Below are 16,855 nucleotides of genomic sequence, written 5' to 3'. Positions count from 1 at the left end.
TCAATTTCCACAGAACTCAGGCCCTTTTAGTATCAAGGAAAAAATCTAAGAAAACAAATAAATTATTTGAATAGATCAGAATTGCTTGTGTTCAACTCAAAATCTCCATGGTTAAGCAAACAGACAGAATGATAAGGAAATCCTCCCTCAATAAATTAGTCTTGTTCTGTGTAGGGAATTATAAGAGTTCTTGTACTCTATGTAAAAAGGCCCAACTCCTACTTAAAATGAGAGAGGAAAACAGAGCAGACTGATTTATTTCAAGCATGAGAGGAGATGAAACTCCCTATAAACCTGGGAGAGATAATCAAATCCACAGACTGAAGGAAAAAGCAGTAAAATGTAAAAGGGTTTCCATTCTGTAGAATATCAGAGAACTTAACACTATACAAAAGCAGAAGATTAGCAAGATTAAAGAAATATCATAAAGTATCTATTCCCTTTTTCCACAGTAGAGTATAGATAGCCTAAGGTAATTTATCATACATAAAAGATGCTCAACATTTTAAGGATAATTGGACATCCTTTTTCTGATGGAATTATCTTAAGGGAGGCTTAATTTGCTTTCAAAATAATAAATCTTGGAGACAGACTTGCAGCAGGATTATTTTTCTTTACCTGTATCACCTTTGTGCATTAAGCTGAGACTCCTTAAGATCTGTTTCTTTCCAACTACTTCTATTATCTCTTAATATCTATTAAAATACCTAAAAAAGTAAATGTGAATTATTCTAGAACAGATTTAATTACTCACAAAAAAACTGATTGCATTTCTTTTGTCTATAATCTAAGTCTTTGATTCAGTTCGAAATATTTCTGTCTTTAATTTCGGCTTATCCAAAGCTTAAGAGGTAGAATATTATGCTCCATGATACAATATTGAGCAATAAACAGCACAACTGCCAAAAAGTACCTCTGTTAGAGATTAACTGAAGTATCTCACATCCAAAGCTGATGTTTTTCTAAGTATTTACAAATATCTGTAAGATATTTATGTTAGGTTCTGTACAAAACGTTTTAGGTATTATAATTAAAAATAGTCAGTTGTTTTCTCAATACAAAAAGGGTTAGCTAATAAATTAAAGGTATTTCAACAGAATATAGTAATATGTAGTAATATAATTATGGTTATATTCTCAGTAATACTAATTCTTTCAGGTTACATTAAGCAAGAAATGAATTAGCACTCATTGAATGTGTACTTCTCAGACTGCTTCTAGTCCCAGTTACAGTTTATTAGCACAGTAAAATTCAGTTTCAGTCTTCCGAACTTCACACCTCATTCAGTATTCTTCTTGATCTCAGAGATCTTTCAATTCAATCTATACCTATCTATCATTTTCATTTCTTTTATTTAAAAAAAAAAAAAAAAAAAAAAAAAGATGGCCAGAAATTTAACATGAAAATGCGTTGTTTTTTTTTTCAGGGATACTGGACACTAAGTTTTAATTAGAAAAAAGCTGGGCCAAGATATTAAGTAATTGTGTGCTGCCTTCTGTTTTTCTTACAAACTGGACAGTTCTTACCCAAGGAAAATTAAATATCACATATTTGGACATGTGGATTGTGATACAATTCATGAAATACCCTCTGCAGTGTGTTGGTTATTTTTTGTTTGATAATTGTTTTTTCTTTAAGCAGGGTAGAGTAGGGGTTAGTATCATTATTATCATTTTTTTTTAATATTTATTTGTAATTTACAACGAGAAACAATATTAAGGAGAAATTTATCAATGAAATTTATCAGTGTTTCTTTGTTTGGAACTTTTCATACTGTACTGCAGTCTTTTTTCATGATAAATAGGATGAGTTTTTTTCCACAATAGAAAAATGACAAGAAATAACATTTCATAGCTGAAAAGAGGCTGACAATCTCTGTATTGGCTCAAAACAAAAATTATTGGACAAGCAAACCAGCAAAAAATAATAGACCTATCACTTGAATCTACTACATATTTCTTTACTCTTAAGTTATCCTAATAATATTCTAAAATTATTTTTAAAATGCTTTAGTGTTATGTTCATTCAAAATCCTTGTAAATGCACACATACTTTTACACCAAAATTTGAGCTGGCACCTTATTAAAACTTACCGATTGATTTTCCCAAAGACAAGTATTTTATTAACCTAGATACAACATGAAATAGAAAAAAAATCACAATCGGAATTTTTTTGAACTTTAACTAATGTTTAGAAAAAAAATATCAGTGTTATTATGGGTATTTTATCTTTATCCTTTTAGCTTCAGATAAGTGGGATGATTGCACACATACACATACATTTCTAAGTACCATATAAGTATTTATCAGTGTCAGGGCTTTGTTATGAGAGACAATACAGTTTTCATAACATGTCATAAGGTCTTAGCTAATGCATAGAATACTCCAGCAGGTGTGCTGAGATGCAACATGTAAACATATGCATTCTTCTTAAATGGAGAATGGACAGTTGAAGATGTCCCCCTTTACTAACAGATCTTAAATGTACTATTTTCTCCCAGAATATGTTTAGAATTAGTGGTGGAAACTAGTTGTCTGGATGGAAACTCCCAAGATACAGCAAAGGCAGTGGCAACTGGTATTTCCTGGAGGCCAAGCTTAAGCAGAAAGGGAGGAGATATTGGGAACTTGATGTGAGGCCAAGCTGAAAGGGGAGCAGGATGATGATTGCTGGGATGCCGAAGTTCATCCAAACTCAAACCACGGGGGAAAGTTGAAGGGCTTGGTTTGCAGCCAATCCCTGAAAAACAGAACTGCGGAGGGCAGTCTGTGAACATCATCATAAACCAGACTCCCTTTGACTCCCCGACACATATCTTCCTTCTGGAGGACTAATGAAGTAGCAGCAGGAGCAAGAGGAAGCAGAGGAAGGATATAAATTGAGTGGAAACATAAAAAAATATAGACATTGTTGACTGAAAGTCTTTTGACTTTTCAGGAGGCTTCACTGAGGAACTTGGAGGAAAACAGGTTATCTGTAAATTATCATTCAGACAGTTATGCCATATTTCAAACTTTACAAGATAGTAGATGTGCTGCCAACATTGTAACAAAGGGCTCCCACAAAAAATCTACTATTTTACCCCATGATAAACTCTCTGCACCCAGAGTACAGCTCAAGGGAGCTACTTGGGAATGCGTTTGTAATTTTTCCAGGAAAAAAAAAATCTTTCATATTCCTGGAGGGAGGTAACTCCTTGGCATACAAAATTACAGTAAGTGCACTTTGCTGGAAATATATATACCTTGCTCCTGAGAAGTACAAGGAGAACATTGATAGTATAAAAGTGGTTTAAACTGTACGATTTAAAGAGAGTGTAGTAGAGCATGGTTAAGCCCTATCTGGTGTCTAGAGAATCCTTTACTGTGATTTTTAGAATATATCTGACGCATACTGACACCTGTTTCATTGCATTAGGGAGAGAAAAGAGAAGTGGAAAAGGGAAAAAAAAAAGGGAAGAGAAAGAGAGAAAGAGAGAAAGAGAGAAAGAGAGAAAGAGAGAAAGAGAGAAAGAGAGAAAGAGAGAAAGAGAGAAAGAAAGAGAGAGAGAGAAAGAGAGAGAGAGCATATTGAGTAGTTTTATTTCCTTATAGCTGAAGCCCTGATCTTACTAGTTAGTGTGGTTTAGCTAGTATTTCTTTCACATCTCAGCCAACAAGCTGTGGTTTCAAGTTTGCAATTAATGAACCTCAAGAGACTTGGAGTTCAGAAAAACATCCAGAAATCAGGATCTTTATCTGAACTCTTGGAGGCTGTGACCAGATTCTCTTAGGAGATGTCAGGCTCTCAGCTTCTGCTTTAACTAAAATACACTGTGGTCAAACTTTGATAGCATTTCATTTTTTCAGATTTGATCCTGGCTACTACCTAACTCAGTTGAAAGACAAAGTTCTTATCAACAAATTTTAGCATTGTGAAAAAGACTCATTTTAAAAATGGAAAAAATATTCATTGCTCTTATTACAAAAGAGGTCTATCCCTCCCAAATTGAAATTCCAGCATTTCAGAATGGCTATTGAGAATATACAAAATCTTATTAGGTAAACAGACAGTATATTCAGTAAGAAAACACCAATATTTTATCAAAATCATCATATCACTAAAAATAAGACTTGGATTCCTTCATAACTGAGTTATAATGTGACATTCTCTACAAAATTGCACTCTATTGTGATTATCAAATTACTTCGAATTGCTGTAAGACTTGAAGTAACACAATAGAAACATTATGGATTCTGTATTTGAAAGTATAAAGAAAACAGTAATAGTGGTTTTGCAAACCCTGTATATTATGCTTGTGTCTTTACTGAACAACTGTAAAAGGCAGCAATGGTAAAAGCTACAGACAGCATACTTTCCCATGAAAATGTATTCGATTTTTAGAACTGGATTAAGATTGGCAATGATCTGAATACTTTCACATTTAGTTAGTTTTATTATTTATTCTACATTTGTAGGAATTCTAGCATTACAAAACTCTGTCAAGATACATTAATTATTCCTTTTAGGAATTAACCTTTATTAGGAGAAATAAATTTATATTTTCTTTCATTTAAGTGTGTGAACTGGAGAACAGTGCAATGAACAGGTCACGCACTGAGGGACAGAATAACAACTTTCCATTTTTTTCTGTCTTATCACATGTTGGGAAAAAGAAAAAGCATCTGCAGAATTTCTAGATAAACTCAGGTAACCTTCAGCAGAAATATTTGCTTAGGGCTGATCTGAATATTCATGAATTGAGATAGATTTTCACACTGCTAAAAAGTAGCCAAGAACTGATTTACTTCATTAGATAAATGAAGCATTTTGCAACTCCCTGATGTTACAAAATACAAAGAAAATTCTACTGACTTATCTCTTTCCAAATACATATTTAATTAATGCTTTTAAAGGATATTCCAAGAAAACAAACGTTAAATGTTAAATGTCAAAAACATTAAAACCAATAAAATCAAAAGGCACTGAGATTTTTAAAACTTCTTGATAAAATTTCATCACTGTCGAGAGATCTGTGCACCAAGTTATGACTATTCTTGAACTTATCTGTGAGTTATTAAATTCTAAAACTAGAATAAGTGCAGGCGTGTTTTCCACAACAGCAGTATAAATGCAATATACTTTACAAAATCTATTATCCAGATGCTTCAACAAGAAGTATACTTCAATTTATTTCCTAATAATGTGTAGGATTTAGCTTTCAATAGAGAAGTAAAGCATATTTTAAGAGAATAAATTCATATTTTTTAGGTAAATCAATATCACAAATACTAGCTCTAATCCCCTCTAAAGGAATAGCTTTGAAATAAATCAGGGGCGTTTGCTGAAAGGTAGCTGTCCTTGACATTTCATTAAACTAAGGTTTTATCACACAAAATAGCTGCTATCTCTACTAAGTCGTGAGATCTGTGTAAATGCAACTGGGGCTTATGCCTAAAAGGTGTTGAGTATTACTACTGCTCACTGTGGTCTGTGAAAGTTAAGGGATGCTCAGCGTATGACAGGAATAGAAAAAGCCCTTAAATATCCATTCAGAGAATACTTTTGATAAGAATTTTCAGAAATTATGTTGTTGTATAAAGGTTCAGGTATTACTGACTTAGAATGAAAAACAGTCTTCCAAAGGCCAAAATTTCACAGAATTGTATCACAGAATTGTAGGGGTTGGAAGGGACCTCCAGAGATCATCGTGTCCAACCCCAAAGTTTTTATTTCATAGCAGTTTCTTAAATTGGCAGTTAGGACATATGCACCTATAAGGACAGACAAATACTACTGGGATTTTCAGCAGCTCTTATCTCACATTGCAATTAGTGTATGTATGGGAGTTCTTCCAGAGTCTCTACTGTGTTTTTTCCAACACTAGTAGGCAACAGAATAGATTTGAATCACCAATTTTCAAAAAGTAGGCACCTCTAAACTACAGAGGCTCTCTTGAATATGTTTCTACAATGTATTTACCAGAACATTTCATTTTCTAATACAGTCAAATTAATCAGCTTTGCATTTTATCAGCAAGGATGCTTTCAGTATGTCTGTGAGGGAAGAAAAGAATATCGCAATTTTTTTCACTTTACAGAGCAGGTGTGCCCTACTCCAAGGGAAAAGCCCCCCTTCCTTTCATTAAAGAATAACATGTAAGACATGTACTAGAAATATATTAAGCTTTTACCAACTTAAATAAAGTACATTTACATAGATTTATATTTGTATGTTGATTTTTATGTGTAAAAAAACAGTAAAACTATCCATAGAAGGAAAATGAGAACACTAGCAGAAATTCCCTGCTTTATTCCATGATTTTAATTGCACTTAGAAAGTAACTAGAGGAAGAGGGGTATGATTTCTGCATGCACAGAGATACTTACACTGTTCTTCGGTACTTAGTAACTAAGATTTTTTTTTCCATTTAATTCAATAAGATTAGATTATGGTACTGATTATGACCATTTCCACAAATCAGCATTTTAACTGAGTTTCCATGGAAACTCTATATGCTCCCATTTTCTTTCTAGACAAGGCGATGCCTGTTTAACAACTTGAAAAAATTTGATGAAGACAACATGTTTTCTTTAAGTTACATTAACCAAGGCCAATATTTCCTAATTACATTAGCAGGAGGAACATTTACAACAGGACTTTTTAGCATGGGAAACCCTCCATCATTCAACCCATCTTAATCTCTGAAAAATGGGAAGCATTAGCATTACCATTGCTTATCACACTCAAGACTCATTAACTGGTCTTATAAAACAATCTCTTATTAAATGACAACATTGTTCACACGTTACATTCTTTGTACATAAGGACATTATACTACAGCATCTGAATTTCTGAGGAACTTCTATCAGAGAACACACATCTATGAAGACTGGGTGGTCCACTGGCTTAAGAACTGAGATTCTGAAGATTGTTCTGTTCCTTGCTTTGCAGTTTGCCTGCAGTGCAAACTTTGAGCAAATTACCCTTTCTGTGCTCCATTTCCTTGTTAGTGAAACGGGACAAAGGACACCTTACAATCTATAAGAAGTGATTACAATATAATGAATGAAAGCAGTAACAGCTAAGTATTACAAATACATGTTGCACATTAGGGTGTGATCTGTAAACATACATAACAACCAGGCCCAAACTCTCGATTACGTAAAACTGAAAAACATGCCTTAGCAACAATAATGAAATACTTTTGAAGAGGTTTGGAGACAAATAAATTTTTATCTTTTGCAGTGTAATGATGAAATTGGAATGTTGTTCTGCATTACTGATTTTAGCCAGGTTTCAATCAAAGTGAGGGCGAATCATGCATTGTGTGACTCCTTCTGGCATACTGATGTCTGCTTCTTTTACAAATCTGCTTTCAGGTACCCAGTTCAAGAAACAGCAGGCTACAAAATCCTAAGTTAAAATGTCAGTATGTAAAACATGACCAACCAAGGGCATATAGTAGAGTAGACAAGGTGTTTACTTTCCATGCACAAGCCTATATTGGACATTTCAGCTCCTTTCAGTTGCACAAAATACAAATGCTCACCAAAGCCCATGTTTGGATCATTAGAACCCCCTAATCATCAAAAACTAACAATTACAGAGGGAGAGAGAATTCCCTGCTTTTTCCTATTCCTATAGAATTTAGAGAAAGACAGTTTGTAGCAGTAACTAATGAAAACCTAAGATCTTACAGACACTAAAAGGAGAGGTATGGAAATGATTAGTTCTATAAACCAGGCACATAATGCTTAACTTCTTCAGCTTCTAAAAATGGTAGCTTACTTTCTCCCAATGACTACTTTCAGAAGCAGAGAAGGCAGTAATATTGTTCTTTGAACTTATCTATTCTAACTCTGCTGAAACAGAGAGTCAGAGAGAAAATGGATGCTGAGAAACGTACTGTCATTTTGTGAAGGGAAAAAGATGAGAAGTTTCAGCCAAAACATGAGTAATCAAGGTCAGCCCTGCCATTATATTCAAAAATAACTTACTGCAGAGCAGAATGAAAGCAAATAAAGGTTATAATATGCTCATGTTGACCAAGATAGCCATAGCTGTTTGGACAGAGGAGGATCAATGAGGCTGGGAACGTGGAGATCATGTCCTAAATTAAATGGTAATAAAATAAAAGTACCTTTACACAAAAAGAGATATGCTGTATTGCATTAAATGATAATATGTACCGCCTGAGTTCCTATAGTCTTACTCAGTGACATGGAAGTCATATGCTAATACTGAAGATAAAAAGATGAGACTAACATTTAAATGTTTCCTCAGCTTCAGAAGTAATGACTTACTTTTATACTGTACTTTTTTTCTTTATACTTGCCTATACGTAGGCTTTTCAAGTGCTGTTATAATATTTTCATCCTCATAACTAATGCGTTTACTTGACCCAGAAAATTAATCCTTCAGCATTTTAAGGGACAGTAAAATAGAAACCATAGTAACAAGCTTGCAGATAACTTTGGTTAGCACAAAAACAAAATAAAACAAACAAAGCAACCTACGCCAGCAGACATGGCTCAGTTTTACAACTGGCAGGACTTTGACATTTATGCCAAAATTATTAATATATTTTTCCTCCTTACCTAGCAAGCAGCATGTCAGCTATTTGGCATGATACTTCTAATAATTGTATTAAAGTAGATCTCAATAAATTATTTGCATTTTTACCAGGTCGAGAAAAGGACAATATTGTTCCCTTTAGATACAAATTTTTAAATTGAAATTACTATTGAATAAATTTTACTCTAGTGATAAGAAAAGAAACCATAAAACAAGGCTCTTTTGTGATTCTGGGTATGAAAATAGTAAACCAAAGCAAAACAAACAAAACAAAGCAAAAAGAAAGAAAGAAACAGAATAAAAACAGAGAAAAAGGGGTTTTACTTAAAGATTTCAATCTTCAGTTTCCTTTAGTTGCCATTGGGTTATCCCAATAAAATTGCTTCATTATTGCTGGTATAAACTGCACACCTCTATAAAAGGTCTTTTATTAAAGCTTCTTTTTATATTTCATAGCCATGGGCTTTTTGTTGCTGTTTGGTTGCTTTTCTTTTACTTTATTTAAATGCAGATTGTTTTATCCCTGCATAAATTTCCTCCCAGGGTATCTGAAATCCTTAATCATCATCCCAATATTTTTCTCCCACATTACGCTTTTAGAATCAAGTTCCATGGCTTTTAAGAGTATGGCTTACGTCAGAGGGATCCAGAAGGATCAAGAGGTTTAAGTTTCAGTACCTATTAAAGGAATTTAATTATCCAACCAGTTCCATTTGGATACACTGTTCCTGTTGTTACTGTTCTTTGCTAATCTACACCAGATTTTCCAGTATTGTAATTCTCATTAATAAAACGCACTCTGTAGGAAGACATTTCTTCTCCATACATTTTTTTTCCCCTTTCTTTTTAGAGAAAAAAGATCTCCTACTGGCCTTTTTACAAATTCTGAACAGACACATCAGGATCCTTCATATGAATTTTCCCAAGACTTTATCATGCCTGCAAACAGTACAACTGGATAAACTTGAAGGATGAGAAATCCCAACATCCATCAGTGAATTTTATTTAAATAATAGTGTCCTGCCATAAAAGCATGAAAACAATTAATGAAGTATGAGTTCTATTTTTTAACTGTTCACCACACCAGCTTAAGAAACAGAAACATTTACCACATTTAAAATCTTTCTTCTTACACTGAGAATATTTCAAAATGCTTCTACACAAGTTTGTTCAAGAAAACAACGTCCTGATTTCTAACCGTTCAGGAAGTGCAGAAAATTTACTCTTTTCTCCTTTAAGATTGAATTTAAGGTGAGGTATGACTATAAATAAAAAGTCTTTTCAAACATTAAACAAACAATCAAAAAAACACCTAAGGAAAAGTTTAGAAAATAATTTTGTCTTCAGTGTAAGAAGGATAAACTAGAATGATCGTGAAAGTGACCTCAATTTCAACATGTTTAAGTGAGGACAAAAAGGATCTAAAATGTCAAGATTAAATAAAATGAATGCTTGTTCTTATTTTTATATTTACTTTGCCTTTGTCCTAGTTGATTTATTTTGATTTCTGTTACCTCCATGTAAAGCAGCATACATTTCTCCTTACAGTAGTAGCAAAATGAATCAATTAATTAATTAACCATGTCAGTGATATCTCTTAGCTCCACACAGAGATTCTCAGCATGTAATAACAGGTGGTAGTCATTCATCGGGAAATGTCTGAACAGTTTTCCCCTCCCTCCTTCTACCTGTAACAGAATAAATACTGATACATAATCTGCCTTTAAATACAACTTAACGTAGCTCGCACTTAAGGAAAAGTAACTTTGCATTTCTCTTTGCACTTCTTCTCATTCTGAAGGCCTTGCATCCCATGCATGCAATGAACTTTCTACTTTATAGTATAGGCTGGTGCTCAAGTATTCTTGAGGAAACCCTTTCAAACCTTCAAATACTGATTATTTAGTTATGGGGAAAGAAGTGTAAGCCAAACGGACAAGAAACTAATTATGTCAGTGTTAATATCACTACATATTGCTGCATTGAAAGTCTTGCATCCCCTCAGTGAAGCAAAAAAAGTGAAAAAAATCTGAAAAGGATTAAGCAAAACAGCTGTATCCAGATTACCTGGATATTAATTTTGAAAGATTTTTCTCCATCCAAACCAAAATAACAGTTTGGGGATGAATGCAGTCCTGACCTCACCAGGCACCTACAATGATAAATGACACCATCCGACACAGTGGCAGATGCCATGCTGGTTTGCAGGTTGTTGGAAATAGTCTGTAAGTCCCTCTGAACTATCCTGTTTCTTTCCTCCACTGTAAATTTGCACCTTGAATGCAGAGTATTTCAGCTCATTTACTTCACTATCTATCTATTGTATCTATTTTATCTATTGTATCTCATGCGCTAGCGTGTAAAAATGGTGTAAAAATTCCCATAAATAATAATTATGGAAAGAAAGAAAAAAAAAAAAAAAGAAAAACCTTGCCCACAGGGAAAGGTTTTCTCCATAACTTGTATCATTAGTTGATTAAAGCCCTTAAGAGTGAAAGTTTATATCTTCTCTAAATTATTTCTTTTTTTTTTTGTCCCACGAGGTAACTATGGCTCCAGATTATGTATGAATCTTACTAATTTTTGGCCCAAGGATAACTTCCAGCACTGTTTCACAAATTAATTATGTATTTTATAAACATGTACCAGATGTATCTATGTATGGTGAAACAAGCCACTGAAAAGAGAAGAAAATGGGGCTCTTTCCCTCAATTCAGTGATCCAAAAAACAAAATCACAGCTGCCTACTAGTTTATTTATTTTTGGAGTTACAAAATGTTGTTTCTCATGTTCAGAGTTACTAATAAACAATTCATAATGAGCAGGCATGAGCAACTTTTGGATAACAACGTAATAATGGTTCCTCTGTTGTGATAATCAGGATTTGATGTCATTAAACTCTGAATGTTACTAGTCTTCCCTTGTCCTGCCTAACTAATAAGATGTCTGAAGAAATCTACACAGACATCTTCTGTGAATTATGGACAACGTTTTAAGGTTGTAAAGTTCTTCAAGCCAAATTTGATTTGATCTACTGGCTTATACTTCTCTTATGAAAGGTGGCCTGGAATAGGAACCAATGCCTTCCTCTTATTTCTGTCTACTTTTAAAAATCTAGTTCCTTGACAGCCATAGTGAGGGTCCTGAGCTCTTTGGATACAGAGACTGCCTTTGTAGAGAGAAACACATGAGGAATTGAAAGTATAGTACTCCATAATTACTCCATGATAAGGATTGGTTTGTATCCCAATCCATTGCCTTGAGTTGCGTTTAGGTCTTCAACAAGAGTTTAGTTGTTCCTCCTTCAGAGGAGAAAGCTCATGCCATTTTCCCTGTAAGATTATATCTCCCCATCCAAAAGCAGAAGGAAAATAAGTGTAATGGAGAGAACGAGAGAATGTACAGGAATTTTCTGCCATAGTTTGAGGAATGCTGTTTTTTTTTTTTCTTTTTCATATAATCATGTCTGTCTGGACTAAATGTGTAGTCAGAATTCTATAGACTTTAAAGTATTTGATACAAGTACTAATTTTTTTTCCCTCTCTGCTAGAGTCTAATTCATACAGTGTTCTGCAGGAAGAGATGATTCTTGTACATTCCTTTGAAGCACAAAGCAATAAACTTCTGTAACAAAGTACATTCTGGCAATCTGACAGTGAAGTGCCCCATCAGCACAAATGGATAGGACATGAGTTTACCAGGCTAGCTTGCCATGGGCAAAGGGAAACGTGTCTTGTTGCAACAAGGCACAAGTTAATTTAAGCAGTCACAATAACACACTGCTGCACCACATCAGACAACTGAAAAGAATCATGCTGGTTGTTCAAAAGCCCAGAAGTAGAGTAAATTTCATGAGTTATTCTGTTTCTGGCAAATCTACCTGTTTCACAGCTGTAATTTTCACCACATCAAACTTCTCCGTCTTAACCAAAGTATTATTACTAATAAATGGGAATACGAAACGGATTATAGGTTAGGGAAAATTCTGTTTACAAAATATGTGTATTCAGAGTTCTCAATGTGAAGACGAAATGGCCACATCTACATGAAAAGCAAATTGACAGATTTAATCATATGTTTCCAAATCTGAATCCAGCATGAAGATTTTTTTAAAAAGAGTAATAACTTCTTATACCGCAATTCAGAATACATAAAACAACCTCTGCATTATTGTTGGAACTGAACCTCCCACAGCGCTTAACTTTGCGTGACCTTGTCCTATGAACATCTCTTTAATAATGCAAGTGCTAAAAATAATACAATTATAGCAGCAAACGCTTACCTAAAATAAGAGGGCAGTTAGGAGACATTCTTTGAGGCTACCATTAGATGATACAAAGTGTTGTGGGATCTTGCAAGCCTACCTGGTCAGCAAACGTTAGTTAAAGAGGAATTAGTTAAAAAAGAAACTGAATTAAACTCTTTGAACTCTTTGCTTTAGCAGGAATTTGGATTTGATGATCCCCAAAAGTCCATTCCAACCCCCACAGTTCTGTGGACCTGGAAATTCATGAGCAAAAATAAAAATGTAGATTCTGATGAGAACTTATAAGTATGAAAAAGTGCTATCATAACACAACAGCAGCATAGCTAATACCTTCTGTAATATAACAAACAGTCATGAGAAGGGCTACTATTGTTACAAGATATGGATTATGTCAAGGACAGACTGAAACTGTCTGTAGCAACGAACACCTGAGCTAAATTCCTTCCTTTAAAGAACAAAGCAGAGCATCTGCAACTACAAAGGCTACAATTTCTAAGGATTACTGTATTTATTAACTGCCCTTCTTACAGTTAGTTCTGTCTTCATTAAAATGATTCAGTGCTATTATTTCAGATAGGTCTGTTTCTGTGTTTCTTCAATGTGTGTATGCACACACATGAGTTGGGAAACCACAGAAAAATATGATTTGCAACAAAGATTAGAGAAGTGTTTTTCTTTAACCTGACATTCATCTTCCTCTCCCTTTGGAAAGTTGAAGCTGTTTACTATGGCTGCTACCTGGCAATCTACATCTACGGATTTTCTCTGTGCTAGTCTGAAATCTTTCAGGCTGAATCAGGATGACGTGTCAAAGTTCATGTGAGTTAAAGGCAATACGACCTACCATTCACAGCAATAATCCTAATATCTTTGAGATGAATACTCACATCTATTTACAGAATGCCACTTGTTCCACATTCTTTGTCACCATTTTGCAATACTCATTGTTTCTTTCAGTACTCTGAAAAGTCTCAGAATCAATTCAGCAAAGCATGCTATAATAATCATTACTGTTCTATATACAGTTTCCTTTACAGTAGCACATCAAATCTCTTCCTCAAACCAAGAAAAGGGGATTAAAGATGCCTATTGCAGAGGATGAGAGTGGCTTGAGAGACAGAGGAGACATGAAGGACTGAGAGGAATGGAGAACCAATGTGATAAAAACAAACACACAAACAAAACACTGACCAGGGAGGCATATGAGATGAGTAGCGTGAAAAAAAATAAAAAAAAGCATGTAAGGGATAAGGCTAGGAACACAAAGGCTGATCTGGAAGTTAGAGACAGGACTAAGGCTGCTGGAAAGTAGCAGACATGAGAGCTGCTTTGGAGATGCTTTCCTGGAAACATGTAAGTCTCAGCTTGACAAGGACATGGGTAACCTCATGTAAGGCCTTGCTTTCAACAACCGTTTGGACCAGATGTTTTCTAGATGCCCTTTTCAACCTCCACTTGCGTACAATTCCTTCTATTCTGCAGTAGAAAATGAGTATTGTTAGACTTTCTCAAAATCACATAAAAGAAGAATTTGGACCAAAGTTATCGTGCTACATGTCAGAACTGTCCTGAAAGCTTTTGATTGCACTACTTCCCCACTAAAAAGAAAGGTAATGGATGATAGAGTGATGATATGATCATGAAAGACTCTGTTATACTAGATCATTAATTCCTTGAAACACCTTTGAGTTATTTCATAGTCACAAGTCATTAATCCTTTTTGGTTGTTGTTGTAGCTGATACAGTATGAATGAGTAGTAGTATCAAGGAGGCAAATCAAAGCACTGTAAGAACACATTCCTTTTTTTTCAAATAATGTTTGGAAATAAATTTCTTCAGTATTCTTGGTGTCCATTGCCATTTTTATAGAATGAGACACCAGTTCTGTGTTCCCATGCAAGAAAAGCCTGTCAGCACAACTAATGGATGTCAGATGAATAAGCTTAGAAGAGCAAACAAGTGCACTGTCAAAACCATATCATCAACCCACATGACTATTCCTGGCAATATTACACACTCCACTGCCTCCAGTCACAGCTCAGGATAATCAGAATCTTTGTTCAGAGTCATCTGATCTTGCAAAAATTGACACAGCATAGCTAATAATCCACCACAATTCAGAAACTACAGTGGATTTTAAAAGGCAGCTTTATTTTCCTGCCTTCCATGTGAGGCAGATTAAATAATCAAAAAGACGGGGCTATCAGGTCATGATTTGTATGTTACAGCTGTCCAGTTAGAGTTGACAGACACTCTTTGCATGGCCTGCTGACAGATTAAAAGAAGCAGGGTAAGACTCTGAGAGCCAGAAATGGACGTTGAGGGAAAAAAAGATTGTGATAAAGAAAAAAAAACAAAGGCTGATGGATTAACTCACTAGAAATTGTAGCACTTCTACTCAAGCCAAGGATACAATCTTAAAACAAAAAAACTAAAAACAACACCACAAAAATAAAACAAGCAGAAGAAATTGGATGAGCATGTTACAGTTTTGAAGGAGGAACCAGAATAAAGTGTACATTTACTCTTCTACCTCAGAAAACTGGACTGAGTCTTCTTCAAGGTGGGAAACAAGCAAAGCAGAATGACAGGTGAGATACTGATGCATTCAGACTAATAATGAGGCTATTCTGTTCTTTAGGCATTTCCTTGACTCATGTTTATTTTTAATGCCATGTTGGAAGCTGTATGTCAGTTTCTGAAACCAACTGTTGCAGAACAATGTAATGAACTGAATGTAATGCTTAACCTATTTACAAGTATGCTTTCTTGTTTTTTTTCTCATGAATTTTACAATACAGAATTCAAGGATGGCAGGGGATTATTTATAATTTTAATGTGAATGCAATTTCATTTTACAGGGAAAATTAATGAGGAATTTATCAGTTAAACTGTAGCCTCAGAGTAAAACTTTCCTTCATATTTTCATGTATATATTTTTTATATTCAATGTTTTAATCACATATTTGTTCCTTCCATATGGTATTCCCTATTACTAATTAATATTTGATCTTTGTAAGCCAACGTATCCTTTAATTTCCAAAGGTTTCAAGTAGTAACTGACCAAAATACTTTTCATTCTGAAATAGCAAGTAGTAAAAATGGTTTGAGGTGTCTCAAAACCAACGTGAAAAAAGAATTTATCACTGACTCTCTTTATTCAGAGAAACTCACATCACTTAACATCATTCGATTATTTATTTTAACTTCATGCTTTGCATAAAATTGCATGTTCCTATACAGTGGAAGATCACTAGCAATATGTGAAAGAAAAATGATATATTTTTTTTCAGTTAGGGCTGACCTGAATATCAGGGAACAGATGATAATTATAAATGATAAATACTAAATAGTGTTAAGTACTCCTGTGACCTCATTTATCTTTATAATAGTTTCTTGACAAATGTTTGCTGAGAGAGTAGAAACGTGTATCTATGAGAAGTACAGCTGGAATCCAAGCAATTGTAAACATAGACATTTTAAAGAACAAGTATAAAGGTTGCTGAAAAAGTTCTGTTAACTGTTTTTTATGGAAATGCCTTTAAAGCTTGTCACTCTTATGATAGTACATTAACTTAATTCTTTTTAGGTAGTAAAACTTTAAAAATAAAAATAAAAATGACTCTTCTGACATAAGATAGCAAAAAGTTATTACTACTGCACACAGAGGAACATTACAATTTAGTAATTTTAGAAACTTCACACAATTCCCTTCAATTACTTCTTTGCTGATAGCAAAACCTCCTGAAAGCGATTTATACTTAAAATAAAGCCATGAGCAGTACTTCACTTAAAGATGCTGGGAGCACTTATTTCACTCCATTGTATAAAAGTATTTCAATAATATCTGTGATTTATTCATGCACTGTTAAAATTATGAATTATATTTATGCTATCTACATTATGGCTTATGAATGTACTGTATATGCTTTTTTTTTTTGTTATCGACTTCTGTACTGTCAAAAGACAAATATTTTATAATAATTTCAAAGCATTATTGCTGCTTTCATTTGTGATACAGGTAACTGGCT

General features: G+C 34.1%; 1 protein-coding gene across 1 annotated transcript in view; it reads right to left on the bottom strand.

Moving 5' to 3' along the window:
• CACNA2D3 (calcium voltage-gated channel auxiliary subunit alpha2delta 3) overlaps positions 1-16,855 on the bottom strand; it is a gene marked incomplete at both ends in the record, with an annotated part of 393,832 nt that overhangs the window by 50,098 nt on the left and 326,879 nt on the right. The gene's annotated exons all lie outside the window — the stretch shown is intronic.

The sequence above is a fragment of the Tetrao urogallus genome (genome assembly GCF_951394365.1).
Source record: "Tetrao urogallus genome assembly, chromosome: 10".
In the NCBI taxonomy this organism is placed as follows: Eukaryota; Metazoa; Chordata; class Aves; order Galliformes; family Phasianidae; genus Tetrao; species Tetrao urogallus.
Note: the sequence above shows the minus strand (reverse complement) of the source record. Positions and strands in the feature narration are given on the sequence as shown.